This window comes from Sarcophilus harrisii, chromosome 1 (genome assembly GCF_902635505.1).
Source record: "Sarcophilus harrisii chromosome 1, mSarHar1.11, whole genome shotgun sequence".
NCBI lineage: Eukaryota > Metazoa > Chordata > Mammalia > Dasyuromorphia > Dasyuridae > Sarcophilus > Sarcophilus harrisii.
In genome coordinates, this window is record NC_045426.1 from 640474351 (window position 1) to 640489266 (window position 14916).

The following is a 14916-nucleotide window of genomic DNA, read 5'->3' on the forward strand; positions in this document are numbered from 1 at the left end:
TCTTCCTAGGGTCATATTGGCCAATGCTCCTGAGACTGGTTAAGGATGCTTCCTTCTTTCCCTCAAGTTTCATACACCATCTCTGCTTTAATCTCTGAGGCCAGACTTGCTCACTTGCTTTTTGTTGGAAACATGTATGAAGAGACACAGACATCCTTCTATAGAGTAGGTAGCTGATGTTGATCCAGATTCAAGTCAGAGTTATTTGCATGTAACACAAAGATGCAGCTTATCTGGGTTTTTTTCAATACCTTCCCATGTCTTCAAGGAAAATGACCTCAGGCCATTACTAGCAGTTATTTGATCCTAGACTTGTAATTGATATACTTGTAATATTTACTGATTAGCACTCCTCCTATAAAAATCATTGATTTTCCCTATCCTCCTCCTATCATAAGGACTGAATCTTCATATCCTTGTCATAGACATGGACTTAGTTGTGTTATCATGTTAATACCCCATGTCTCATCACCAGTACCAACTCCCTGTCTTCCTATCACACATTCCATTCTCCTCTCTTCTGTTTCCTCCAGGTATAATGAAGACCATCAGACCATGGGAGTCCATTTTCTCACCTTTTTCAGTTTCCTTCCTCTTATTCCAGATGCTCACATTGACCTCAGGTAAGACTGGTTGCTCTTGTTCATTTCCCAGGATTTGAAAAATGGTTCTTGAGAACTGAGTCATGATCCTATCGAGATTTGGTCCTCTCTGCCACATGATCATTTGTTACAATCAACAATTCTCTTATTACCAAAAATTACCTTCAGGTTCTTTCATATTTCTCCCTCTTTTTCCTTTTCTCTCTCTTGGACTCTTCCTGGTACCCTATCTTTTTCTGCATTTCCAACATCTTTGATTTCATCTCAGTATTTGAACAAAGCATGATGATGATAAATAATTTAAGTTCCTATCTATTATGTCAAGTTAGAATGTTTCAATTTTTTTGCCTCCTTTGTGATTATCTGGAAATAAAGAATGATTATTCAAGAAGCTTGCTACATTGGAATGAATCAGAGGGCCTGGGTTCAAGTCTCATCTCTGATGCTCACTTATCTACTTAACCTCCCTGGATGTTTCCTCATCTATATTCCTGGGTTGGGATAAATGGCTTAGGAGATGCTCTAAGCACTAACTATATAATTCTAAGAATGGCCTCTTCCACCAAAATACCTCCAAGCACTCCCACAACACTCAAGATAGAGGTTCTTCACTCATTCTTTAATCAGAAAGTGTCAGGATGGTACTCAAGTAGCCTACCCAGGTATTGGGTGAACTTTCTATGTTCCACTCATATTATACCCCTAGTATTATGAAAATCCTTAACTAATAAAATGGTCCTCTACTCTGCCCCCACTCACTTATAGAAGTGAGCAAGACATAAAAAAGCTGTTAAATTAAAATTTTTCTCCAGCCCTACCACACTTTGATACTTGAGTCACTACAATGGCGATGCTGTCTTGTAAACATTATATATTGTCTCTTGAGTGATTTTGTTTAAACTTCCAAAGAGTCATATGGCATGGTCTTCCATAGTGAAAGAGACCTTAGTCATATTTATCTGTTAGGTAATACTGAGCCACAAACATATACATGAGATTTTCCAAAAGACTGAAGTATCCCCTCTGTCAATCGAAAGTATGTGCTATTATTTGGAACTATGCCCAAAAAGTTATCAAACTGTGCATACCCTTTGATCCAGCAGTGTTTCTACTGGGCTTATACCCCAAAGAGATACTAAAGAAGGGAAAGGGACTTGTATATGCCAAAATGTTTGTGGCAGCCCTGTTTGTAGTGGCTAGAAGCTGGAAAATGAATGGATGCCCATCAATTGGAGAATGGTTGAGTAAATTGTGGTATATGAATATTATTGTTCTGTAAGAAATGACCAGCAAGATGAATACAGAGAGGATTGGCGAGACTTACATGAACTGATGCTGAGTGAAATGAGCACAACCAAGAGACCATTATATATCTCAAAAACGATACTGTATGAGGATGTATTCTGATGAAAGTGGATTTGTTTGACAAAGAGAAGATCTAATTCAGTTTCAATTGATCAAGGATGGACAGAAGCAGCTATGCCCAAAGAAAGAACACTGGGAAATGAATGTAAACTGCTTGCATTTTTGTTTTTCTTCCCGAGTTATTTATACCTTCTGAATCCAATTCTCCCTGTGCAACAAGAGAACTGTTCGGTTCTGCACACATATATTGTATCTAGGATATACTGTAACCTATTTAACATGTATAGGACTGCTTGCCATCTTGGGGAGGAGGTGGAGGGAGGGAGGGGAAAAATCAGAACAGAAGTGAGTGCAAGGGATAATGTTGTAAAAAATTACCCTGGCATGGGTTCTGGTAATAAAAGTTATTTTTAAAAAAGTATCTGCTATGTGTTAGATATTTTTCTAAGGGCTGAGGATACAAAGGAAGCTAAAATATAGTACCTGTTCTCAAGGACTTTATATTCTAAGCAGGGAGACAACATATAAATACTTATTTACATAAAAACTATATACATAATAAATGGGAAATAATCAACAGAGGGAAGATACTACAATTAAAGGGATAGAGAAAGACTTCCTGTAGAAGGAAGAATTTTAAACTGACAGCTGAAGGATTAGAAGCTGGAGATAGGAAGAATTGGCCGTTGTGACAGGCAGCAAACAACCAAAGAAATGCCAGGAGTCAGGATAAATTGCTCCTTATTTGAGTAACTGCAATTAGGCCAGTGTGAATTGGCTCGCAGAATATCTCTTGGAGTGCAAGATATCCTAAAGTATCACTGTGGGACAGGAAGATTTGTTGCCAGAGTAGAAAAATTGTTTTTTATACATTGAACCATCAAAACCAAACACAAACAAACATCAAAACCAAATGAGTTTGGGGTTTTGTCAATTATTGTCCATTCATTGAGAACAAGAATGATTTGCATTTAAAGTTAAGACTATCAAGAAGCCTGTTTGAATCCCAATGAGCTTTATTAATGCTTGTTTATTTATTTAAAAAATAGATGACTGAGAAGATTCTTCTTGATATTGTTCATTTGTGTATATAAATGACAGTATAAATAAATAAATGGAGAAGAAGAAAAAAGTCCCCAAACCCAAAGATATCTTGCAAAGTATAAGCAATGACATAAACATATGATTCTTCAGGTGTGACAGAAGGGGGAAAGAAAAGAGAAAGAGTGAAGGGAAGAACAGGAGCAAGAAAAGAAGAAGAAGAAGAAGAAGAGAAAAAGAAATAGCAGCATTTTAAAGAAATTTCATTTATTTATTCATTTATTTATTTATTCATTCATACTTTTATTCGTTCATTCATTCATTTATTAAGGCTTTTTTATTTACAGAATATATGCATGAGTAATTTTTCCGATTGACTTTAAAACCTTTGTTCCAAATTTTCCCCTCCTTTGCTCTACCCCTTCACTAGGTGGCAGGTAGTCCAATACATGTTAAATATGTTAAAACACATATTAAATCCAATATATGCATACATATTTCATGCAGTTATCTTGGTGCACAAGAAAACTTAGATCAAGAAGAAAGAAAAAGGAAAAACTGAGAAAGGAAAACAAAATACAATCAAATAACAGAGAGAGAGAATGCTGTTGGTTCCACACTCAGTTCCCACAGTCCTCTCCCTGGGTAGAAGGGGCTCTTTATCACTGAACAAAATGCAACTAGTTCAATCCACCTTGTTATTGTAGAGCATCACATCCATCAGGATTGATCATTATATAACTTCTAATACTTAATGGGGAAAAGTATCGATTGGTCTTAAATATTATTTCTTTGTTCTCTGCTTCATGGTGCCATAGAACATGCTAAGGAAGTGAGACCCCTGAACACAGTGGTTGGGAAGGTTGGGCTATGGCTATGCGATCCCTCTTCCTTCTATGTTCAGCTAGATTCACATTTCTCCTGATTTTGACCCAGAATGTTCCTCTCTTCTGGAAGGATGTCTCATAACTGACCTTTTTTTTCTTATGAAGATTCCAAAGACCAATATGGAACGTCTTTCCAGCCATTGACAGAGTTTGAAGGTCACCTATTCTCAGTTGGTATGATGTGTTTCAGGTGAGGAAGAGATGATGTCAATGGATCCGAGGTGGGAAAGATGATGAGGGACGTCATTGGCTTCTGGATGGTCCTTCACATGTATTTAGTACATATGTATTACTCAATTTAATATTATGGTAAGTATGATAAAAAATTAAGGCAGGGAATTCATTCCTTGAGCCCTATTGGACAATTTGAGTAGGAAAGGCACAAGGATATAAATACTCACCGCCTCTTCTTTCCTAACCCATTTAACACAACAATAGCAACAGTAGGCCCTTTAATAAATAGTCTTTGGGGTTTTTTAGACAGTGCTTAGCCTATTAGCCAATAAAGATAGAAAAATTACAGGAGCACAACATATGTCACAAATTCCCAGAGCCCTCTCTGCTCAGGGGGTCTATGGCTGGAGCTAAGGAACCTCTTTGGGTCCCTGGAACCTCCCACTAACATCTTTCTATCCCCTGGCTTTTGTTCTTTCCTCTTCTGGAATGTTCCTGAAGGAAAAAAAAATGGGTAAAGAAGTGATAATGAGTTGTCTTTGGAGACCATGAGATCAGGAGATTCATTTCCCTCCACTTCAGTACCTTCTCCTCAGCAGGAGTTTAGTGGTCCTGTTCTATGAGACAGATTTAGTTGGGGAAAACTCCTATTCCCACTTTTTAAATAAAATTTTTATTGGACAGAACCTATGCCAAAGTAATTTTTACAACATTATCCCCCTTGAATTCACTTCTGTTCCAATTTTTCCTCCTCCTGCACCCCTCCCCCCAGATGGAAAGTCCCATATTTAAATATGTCACATATTTTTAGATATAAATAGAAATAACCCAGGAAGCAAAAAACAAAAGGCAAACAGTTTACATTACCCCAGTGTTCTTTTCTTTGGTATAGCTGCTTCTTGTTCATCATTGATCAGTTGGAAACTGAGTTAGATCTTTTGCAAAGATCCACTTCCACGGAATATATCCACTCATACAGCATTGTTGGGAAGTGTAAAGATCTCGGCCTTGTTTTATTTCACTTAGCATCAGTTCATGTAAGTCTCTCCAAGCTTCTTCTGTATTCATCCTGTTTGGCTTTTAAGAACAAATGTTCCATAGCATTCATATATCACAATTTACCCAACTATTCTCCCAAATTGATGGGCATCCATTCATTTTCCTCCCCAGTTTTTGGTTCCTGGTTCCTTTGGAATGACAGTTCCAGAGGGGGGGAAAGTCTCAGAAATATGCCCTTGACCCTTAGTGTCCCTCTTCTTGCAGATATTAAGAAACATTTTGTGGCAGAAATGGGATCATGGAGTGACAGGCTCACTGAAAATGGGTTTGTATTTGTTTTTGTACAAAGCACAGTTGTTCAGGTAAGGTGGACTTGAAATTGGGGGATGGTAATTTAAAATATTAAAGGGCAGTCTTCATGAAATACTCCCTTTCTGACCTGTTCTTTACTCCAACCTCTGACAGTTCTTGTTCCTAAGGGTCCTTTTTTCCTTTCAAAGGCAGGTGTAAGTCGACCCAGGTTCCCACAGCAGCATGTGGATTTTTCTTTTCTTTATATATATATATATATATATTGTGGCCTAAGATTTCAAAAAGGTGGGGAAAAGGGAGGGTTTATGAGGAAGGGAACAGATTGTATGTAAATGGTTAGGTAATTCCAAAGGTGGTGGAGAAATTAGCCGGGGCTGTCACTGGGAAGGAGGGAAGAGACAAGGATTCTAAGGGCCATTCTAGAGGGTGGGACTGAGAAGGGAAAAAGGTCCGGCAACATTTTCTAAGAGGTCATCCTTGTTTTCCGCAGGATTTATTTTTCAAGGAAGAATCAATGAACTTTGGTATTTTTGGAGTGTCATGGATGATCTTCTTCTTTAATCTTAGGAATAATATTTTCCGTTAGATATAGGTATACTTTCCTTTTTATGGTGTTATTTTTACTGGATTTCAACAGTATTGAGAACATCATCATTGTATTTCCTTTAATAAGGGTATTTTTTTCTGTATTTCTCTAATTGTAATTTAATAAGAAAACTGATTGCAGTGAAATTCTCTTTTCCAAACTCTAAAGGAGTTTCTGATTTAATTTAAATAGTCAATAGAATAACAGCTAGATTCCACAATGATCATATCAGTACCCAAATATTCTTACATCATTCTGAAGCATTTAATGCCCTTATTTTTTACAGATATATATTTAGTAAAAAACATATGACTATGCCAAATGCTCATTTACCTAATTGTTCAGGATATAATTACATATTTTCAGATTGAAAGCAGATAGATCTTTAATATTTTCCTTGTGCTTATGTCTTCTACTGACCACTGATTATAGAATTGGACTTTGCTTATAGAAATTGGCTTTAAAAGAAAAAGGAAGGTACATGATTATAAGAGAATCAAACTGGTCCTTTAGCTTAAGTTTAAAGACACATGTGTGGTGGAATAAAGCATTCTCAGCTCAATTTGACTTCAGGTAAGAGGCAAAGATGACAACCAATCATGCAATAACAAACCAAGGGTTGTCCTTTGTAAGGGTCCGGAGAGTAAACTCTCACAGTGCAATCAGGAAGAAAAGAGACCTTAATGTCTGAGACACCCAAATGTGGTCTCTGTGATCAGTATGGACCACCTTGTGAGCAGAAGCTCTTGTCCCATTGAGATTGCATCATCAACGGGAGATGTCTCCTTCCCTTATTGGCTGTGTATGTGACCTCATAGATTCCATGTAAGCAGTGGGGACCAGGAAGTGAGTGGAGTTCAACAGGAGTAAGCGGGAGGGGAATAAAAGTGCAGGATGTGAACACGTGGAATAAAGACCTTAGCTTGTGAGCCTCTGTCTTCAGGTGCTCTGATGGATGGGAGAACCACCGCTTAGAGAGGTGGTGGCTGGAGATATCTGACAACCTATGACTGGGTAAGGTTGATAAAGAAGCACTGTATGAGACTGGCTAGAGATTTCTGAAGGCCTGGGAACTAGGCAAGACTGATAATCAATAACCTCTGGGTGGGAGGTTACAGTCCTTCTAGCTTTTATCCAGGTATAAACCTCCACTTCCTCTGAGGAGCTTGTGGCATTTCTCTTGAATGATTGATTACTGACTTGATGACCCATCAGGCAATCATATGTGAATTTGGAACTCAAAACAGTATCAATTACAGTCCCAAGAGATTTTATCTCAAATGGCAAGTTTTAGTTATCATATCTTAAAGCTGAATGCAGTGATTTTTACTCTCATGGAATAATAATAAGCAATAGAAACTTATCAGGAGTCACACGCATAAGAAATTTCATTTAGCATCTTTTATTTTCTTTTCTTCTTCTCCTCAAGTTTAAATTCATCCTCGTATTAAGACAATCATTAGAAATGATTTCTATATAATAAACTTGTAGATTCTTAGAAAACTCGTTCCTTATCTGGGAACTATACATCCTAAAAACCTCTTTCCCCCTGATGCCCATTCCTATAACCCAAAGTGGAATGCTGTGAATAAGCAGAACCAATCCAGATAAGGATTTCACTTCATCCTTTTCTTTCCACACATAGTAATTGCCAGTTTTCAGTTTTCACAATATGATGATAACCCCAAATAACTTAACAACCTTATAATTTTCATAAGTCATAGCCCAATTGTTTTAGCTGTACCTTTCTCTTAACTATCAGCAGAGGTGATTTCCTAAATAGCACTTACAAAATATTATAAAACAGGGCTGGTACGGATGGTTAAGAAATAGGGTAAATAGAGCAAGTATAAAGGGGAGAGTAGAAGGGGTAGACTGTGCTGGAGGTAGAATGGTGACACTGAGGCAGTTTCTCCAGTCTTAAGGGAGATAATCTCTTTCAGAAACCAGGGATAAACATGTCCTACTATGATTTCGATGACTTATGAGCCTTCAATATAAAGTAGTTTGTGAAACACTAATGCATTGTTGGTGGAATTGTGAATTGATTCAATCATTCTGGAAAGCAATTTGGAAATATCCCTAAATTGTGCATATCCTTTGATCCACCAATACCACTACTCAGACTCTCTCCCAAAGAGATCATAAAAAAGGGGAAAGGAAGCACACAGACAAAAACGTTTATAATGGCTTCCTTTGTGGTGGCAAAGAATTGAAAATAGAGGGGATGTTTATTAATTGGGAAATGTTGAACAAATTGTGGTATATGAGTATAATGAAATACTATTGTTGTATAAGAAATGATGAGTAGGTGGATTTCAGAAAAATCTGGAAAGACTTTCATGAACTGATGCTGAAGGAAGTGAGCAGAACCAGGAGAACATTGTACACAGTAATAACTTTGTGCAATGATCACCTTTGACAGACTGCTCTGCTCAATGATACAATCATCTAAGATAATTCCAAAAGTCTCATAATGGAAGATACAACCAGAGAAAGAACTATGGTAATCTAAATGAAGATTAAAGTATACTCTTTTCATTTTTTGTTGTTTTTTTTATTTCTTGTGGTTTTCCCCTTGTGTTCTGATTCTTCTTTCACAACCTGACTAATGTGGAAATAGACTTAACATGATTGTGCATGTATAACCTATATTACATGGATTGCTGCCTTGGGGAGGAGGGAGAGGAAGAAGGGAGGCAAAAATAAAAGAAAATCAAAATGTCATAAAAGTAAATGTCAGAAGTTTCTTTTGTTCTGTGAAGGGAAGAGAAAGAAGAAAGGACTACTGGAGCTGAGGTAGCAGCTAAGATTCTATCACTGTCAGAAAAAACTTCCTAACAATGAGGCCTATTCCAAAGTGGAATGGGTTGTCTTGGTAAGAACTGGGTTCCTTCTTACTGTTGCTGTTGTGCTTCACTTGTGTCTGTTTCTTCATGACTCTGTGGACTTCTATCCATGGGGTTTTTTAATAAAGACATGTGGGGGCCGGAGCCAAGATGGCAGAGAGGACACATGCATCTTCCTAAACTCTTTTTCCCTCAATCTATTTTAACAATATTCAGTCTCAGAATTAGTGCTTGACTGTCGAAACTCAAGAATATTGAAAGTACAACACATTGCCAACAGAAGATGTTCTCAAAATTCACCAGCAAAGTTTTATTTTTGCTCCTGGGCAAGGACTGAATGGAGATAGGTTAAGCATAGACCTCAGGCAGGCAGTGAGAGCATGGGAAACAGGTCATGCTGAGCAGACTAGAGAGGGGTAGGGGGGGTCTTTGCTGATGGAAAATCTGGGGAGAACTTTACCACAGTGTGAGGTACTTTGCCCTGGCAGCAAGCCAGTAGATCAGCAGGGAAGCTATAAACACAGGGAGTGAAGGTTATAACTCCAGAAGACTACAGTCTCTCAGGACCTCACCACACCCACCCAACACCCAGAGTGACTCAGTGTGATCCAGGTGCAGCCACAGTATTTGGTCCCAGGGAAGCCCTAGTAGCTGCCTTTCCACTGCTGCTGATTTCAGGATCTGATTTCAGGTCCCAGTGCAGCCCGTGAGTGCTGTCCCACTGCCCCTTCACTGCCACTTCCTGTTGTCTTTAGAGGCAGCTTGGAAATACCCCATGCCCCCCAAAAGCAGACTGTAGATTTTTTTTTGGTTTGTTAGTTTTATTTCAAAATTGGCAAAAAATCAAAGTGGCCTCTAACTATAGATAGCTTCTATATAGAAAGAGAGCAGACCAAACAATGAGGAGACTAAAAACAGTTTGTCTCTAGATTCAAAAGTGGATATGATCTAGTCCCCATCACACAAGGCTCTCGTAGAAGAAATTAAAAATGATCTTAAAAGAGAGCTAGATGAAAAATGGGGAAAGGAAAGGGAATCTTTGCAAGAGGGTCAGGATAAGTCATTAAAAGAAAGAGTGGATAAAGAAATCAACTCTCTGAAAAACAGAATTTGCAAATTGGAAAAGATAACTCCCAGGAAAACAGAATTTGGAATTGGAAAAAAGAAAATAATTCTTTAAAAAAAATTGCCAAAATGGAAAAAATTCCATAGAACAAAACAACTCATTTAAATACTCAATTGGACAAATACAAAAAGAAATTTTAAAAAGCAAATGAAAATAATTCATTAAAAATCAGAGTTGAACAAATGGAAATGAATGACTTGAGGAGACACCAAGAATCAGTCAAGCAAAACTGAAAAAAAATTAAAAAAAGTTAAAATACCTACTTGGTAAAACAATGGACCTGGAAAATAGATCTAGGAGAGATAATCTAAGGATTATTGGACTTCCTGAAAATCATGATGAGAAAAAGAGCCTTGACACTATTTTTCAGGAAATCATCAAAGACAACTGCCCAGATGTTATAGAAACAGAGGTAAAATAGACATTGAAAGAATTCATCAATCACCTACTGAAAGAGACCCCCAAATCAAAACTCGAAGAAATATTGTGGCTAAATTCCAGAACTATCAGACCAAGGAAACAATACTAAAGCAGCAAAAAAACCCAAAAACAAACTAATTCAAATACTGAGGAGCTACCATAGCGATCATTCAGGATCTAACAGCATCCACATTAAATGATCAAAGGGCTGATATTCCAAAAGGCAAAAGAACTTGGTATGCAGCCAAGAATAACTTATTCAGCCAAACTGAGCATTTTTAGATGGACATTCAATGAAATAGATCAATTCCATTTATTCCTGATGAAAAAACTGGAAGTAAACAAAAAGTTTGACCTCCACATATAGGACTCAAGAGAAGCAAAAAAAGTTCTTGAGAACTGTATTTCTGTTATGGGTATACATAAAGAGTACATGTATAATTTTCTTTTACTGTTATAATATAAAAAAAGAAATGAGAAGTGGAAAGGAAATTGTTTCAGAAAAAGGGAAAAGTGGAGGTACTACATATCATGAAGAGGAAAAGGAAACCTATTATATTTGAAGGAATGAAGGGAGAGGGATGAATATAGTGTGAATTTTAACTCTCATCAGATTTGGCTCAAAGAGGAAATATTAGACATATTTGGTTTACATAGAAACTTCTCCCCGCTCACTGAAAAGTGGGAGGGGAAAAATGAAAAGGGAAGGGTTAGGGTAAACATAAAGAAATACAGAAATAGTAAGGAAAAGGCTTAAGAAAAGGGAAGGGACTTTAAGGGGAGGGAGGAATTCTAAAGAGGGAGGGCTGTGTGAGGCAAGTGGTGCTCATAAGTCTCATACTGGGGAGGGGGGTAAGGAGGAAAGAAAAGAGAAAAGCATAATTTGAGGATAAGAAGATGGCAGGAAATACAGAATTAGTAATTTTAATCATAAATGTGAACGGGGTAAACTTCCCCATAAAGCGGAGGCAGACAGCAGACTGGATTAAAAGACAGAATCCTGAAATATGTTGTTTACAAGAAACACACTTGAAGCAGGTTGATATATACAGAATAAAGGTAAAAAGCTGGAGCAAAATCTACTACACTTCAGGTGAAACCAAAAAAAGCAGGGGTAGCCATCCTAATTTCAGATCAAGTAAAAGCAAAAATTGATCTAATTAAAAGAGATAAGGAAGGGCACTACATCTTGCTAAAGATGTAGCTTGCTAAAGGGTAGCATAGATAATAAAGCAATATCAATACTAAGCATCTAAATTCCTAAAGGAGAAGTTAAGGGAGCTGCAAGAAGAAATAGACAGCAAAACTATAATATTGGGAGATCTCAACCTTGCACTCTCAGAACTAGATAAATCAAATCACAAAATAAATAAGAAAAAACTTAAAGAGGTAAATAGAACATTAGAAAAGTTAGATATGATAGATCTTTGGAGAAAACTGAATGGAGACAGAAAGGAATATACTTTCTTCTTGGCAGTTTATGAAACCTATACAAAAATTGACCATATAGTAGGATATAAAGAACTCAAATTCAAATGTAGGAAGGCAGAAATAGTAAATGCATTCTCCTCAGATCACGATGCAATAAAAATTACATTCAATAAAAAACCAGGGGAAAATAAACCAAAAAGTAATTGGAAAATAAATAATCTCATCCTAAAGAATGAATGGGTGAAATGGGAAATCATAGCCACAATTAATAATTTCACCCAAGAGAATGCCAATAATGAGACAACATACCAAAATGTGTGGGATGCAGCCAAGGCGGAAATGAGGGGAGATTGTATATCTCTAGAGGCTTACTTGCATAAAATAGAGAAAAAGAAAATCAATGAATTAGACTTACAACTAAAAAAGCTAGAAAAAGAGCAAATTAAAAAACTCCAACCAAACACTAAACTTGAAATTCTAAAAATAAAAGGAGATATCAATAAAAGTGAAGGTAAAAAAAAACTTTTAAATTAATAAATAAAACTAAGAATTGGCTTTATGAAAAAACCAACAAAATAGATAAACCTTTGCTAAATTTGATTAGAAAAAGGAAAGAAGAAATGAAATGGTTAGTCTTAAGAATGAAAAGGGAGAAATTTCCACTAATGAAGGGGAAATTAGAGCAATAATTAGGAGTTACTTTGCCCAACTTTATGACAAAAATATTATAACTTAAGTGAAATGGATGAATATGTTCAAAAATATATGTTGCCCAGATTAACAGAAGAAGTAAATTGGTTAAATAGTCCTATTTTAGAAAAAGAAATAGCAAAAGCTATTAATCAAGTCTCTTTAAAAAAATCCCCAGGACAAGATGGATTTACATGTGAATTCTACCAAACATTTAAAGAATAATTATTTCTAATGCCATATAAACTATTTGAAAAAATAGGGAATGAAGAAGTCCAACCAAATTCCTTTTCTGACACAGACTTGGTACTGATATCTAAACCAGGTAGCTTGAAAACAGAGAACTAAAATTATAGACCAATCTCCCTAATGAATATTGATGCAAAAATCTTAAATAAAATCTTAGCAAAAAGATTACAGAAAATCAGCTCCAGGATAATACACCAAGACCAAGTAGGATTTATACCAGGAATGCAGGACTGGTTCAATATTAAGAAAACTATTAGCATAATTGACTACTTCAATAACCAAATCATCTCAATAGATGCAGAAAAAGCATTTGACAAAATCCAAGACCCATTACTATTAAAAACACTACAGAGTATAGGAATAAATGGACTTTTGCTTAAAATAGTCAATAGCATCTATTTAAGACCATCAGCAAAGATCATATGTAATGGTGATAAACTGGAGCCTTTCCCAGTAAAATCAGGAGTGAAACAAGGTTGCCCACTTTCACCATTATTATTCAATATTGTATTAGGAATGCTAGCTTTGACAATAAGAGGTGAAAAGAAATGAAAGGAATTATAGCAGATAACAAGGAAACCAATACGATGGTGTAGTTAGAGAATGTCAGAGATTCTACTAAAAAGCTATTAGAAATAATACAAAACTTTAGCAAAGTTGCAGGATACAAAATAAATCCACATAAATCCTCAGCATTTTTATACATCACTAACAAAATCCAACAGCAAGAGATACAAAGAGAAATTTCATTTAAAATAACTGTCGATTGTATAAAATATTTGGGAATCTATCTGCCAAGGGAAATTCAGGACCTATATGAGCAAAACTACAAAACGCTTTCCACACAAATGAAGTCAGATCTAAAAAATTGGAAAAATATTAAGCGCTCCTGGATAGGTTGAGAGAATATAATAAAGATGACAATAATACCTAAACTTATCGATTTAGTGCTATACCAATCACACTCCCAAGGAACTAGTTTAATGATCTAGGAAAAAAAACAACAAAATTCATCTGGAAGAACAAAAAGTCAAAAATTTCAAGGGAACTAATGAAAAAAAAATCAAATGAAGGTGGCCTAGCTGTATCTGATCTAAAACTATATTATAAGGCAATGGTCACCAAAACCATTTGGTATTGGCTAAGAAATAGACTAGTTGATCAATGGAATAGGTTATGTTCACAGGATGAAATAGTCAATGATTATAGCAATCTAATGTTTGACAAACCCAAAGACCTCAGCCTTTGGGTTAAGAATTCGTTATTTGACAAAAAATCTGGGAAAATTGGAAATTAATATGATAGAAATTAGGCACTGCCTCATACTTAACAGTGCACACCAAGATAAGATCAAAATGAATTCATGATCTAGGCATAAAGAATTGCATTATAAATAAATTAGAAGAACATAGAATTGTTAACCTCTTAGACCTGTGGAAGAGGAAGGAATTTGTTACTAAAGAAGAGCTAGAGGTCATTAATGATCACAAAATAGGAAATTTCAATTATATTAAGTTAAAAGGCTTTTTTAGAAATAATACTAATGTGAACAAGATTATAAGGGAAGCAATAAACTGGGAAAACATTTTTACAGCTAAAGATTCTGATAAAAGCCTCATCTCCAAATTATATAGACAATTGACTCTAATTTATAAGAAATCAAGCTATTCTCCAACTGATAAATGGTCAAAGGATATGAACAGACAATTTTCAGATGAAGAAATTGAAACTATTTCTAGTCATATGAAAAGGTGTTCCAAATCATTGTTGATTAGAGAAATGTAAATTAAAGACAGCTCTGAGATACTACTGCACACCTCTTAGATTGGCTAAGATAACAGGAAAAGATAATGGCAAATGTTGGAGGGGATGTGGGAAAACTAGGACACTGATGCATTTTTGGTGGAGATCCAACATTCTGGAGAACGATTTGGAACTATACTTAAAAAAAGTTAGCAAACTGTACAGACCCTTTGATCTAGCAGTGTTTCTACTGGGCTTATATCCCAAAGAGACCTTAATGGAGAGCAAGGGACCCATATATGCAAAATTGTGGCAGCCCTTTTTGTAGTGACTAGAAACTGGAAATTGAAGGGATACCCACCGTTTGGAGAATGGTTGACTAAATTGTGGTATATGAATGTTATGGAATATTATTTTTTCTATAAGAAATGACCAGCAGGTT

At 36.1% G+C, this 14916-nt stretch overlaps 1 protein-coding gene across 7 annotated transcripts in view; it reads left to right on the top strand.

The window, feature by feature from the left end:
- The window catches only part of LOC105749663, a 63072-nt gene that overhangs the window by 2109 nt on the left and 46047 nt on the right, over positions 1-14916 (top strand). For 2 of the 7 annotated variants that reach the window (XR_004231127.1, XR_004231126.1), the window contains exons 2-3: positions 534-623; positions 4086-4186. The exons of the other annotated variants lie outside the window; for them this stretch is intronic. The gene's annotated coding sequence lies outside the window, so the exon portion shown is untranslated. Of the gene's footprint in view, positions 1-533; positions 624-4085; positions 4187-14916 lie in introns of those variants that run through there. 7 annotated transcript variants of the gene reach the window in all.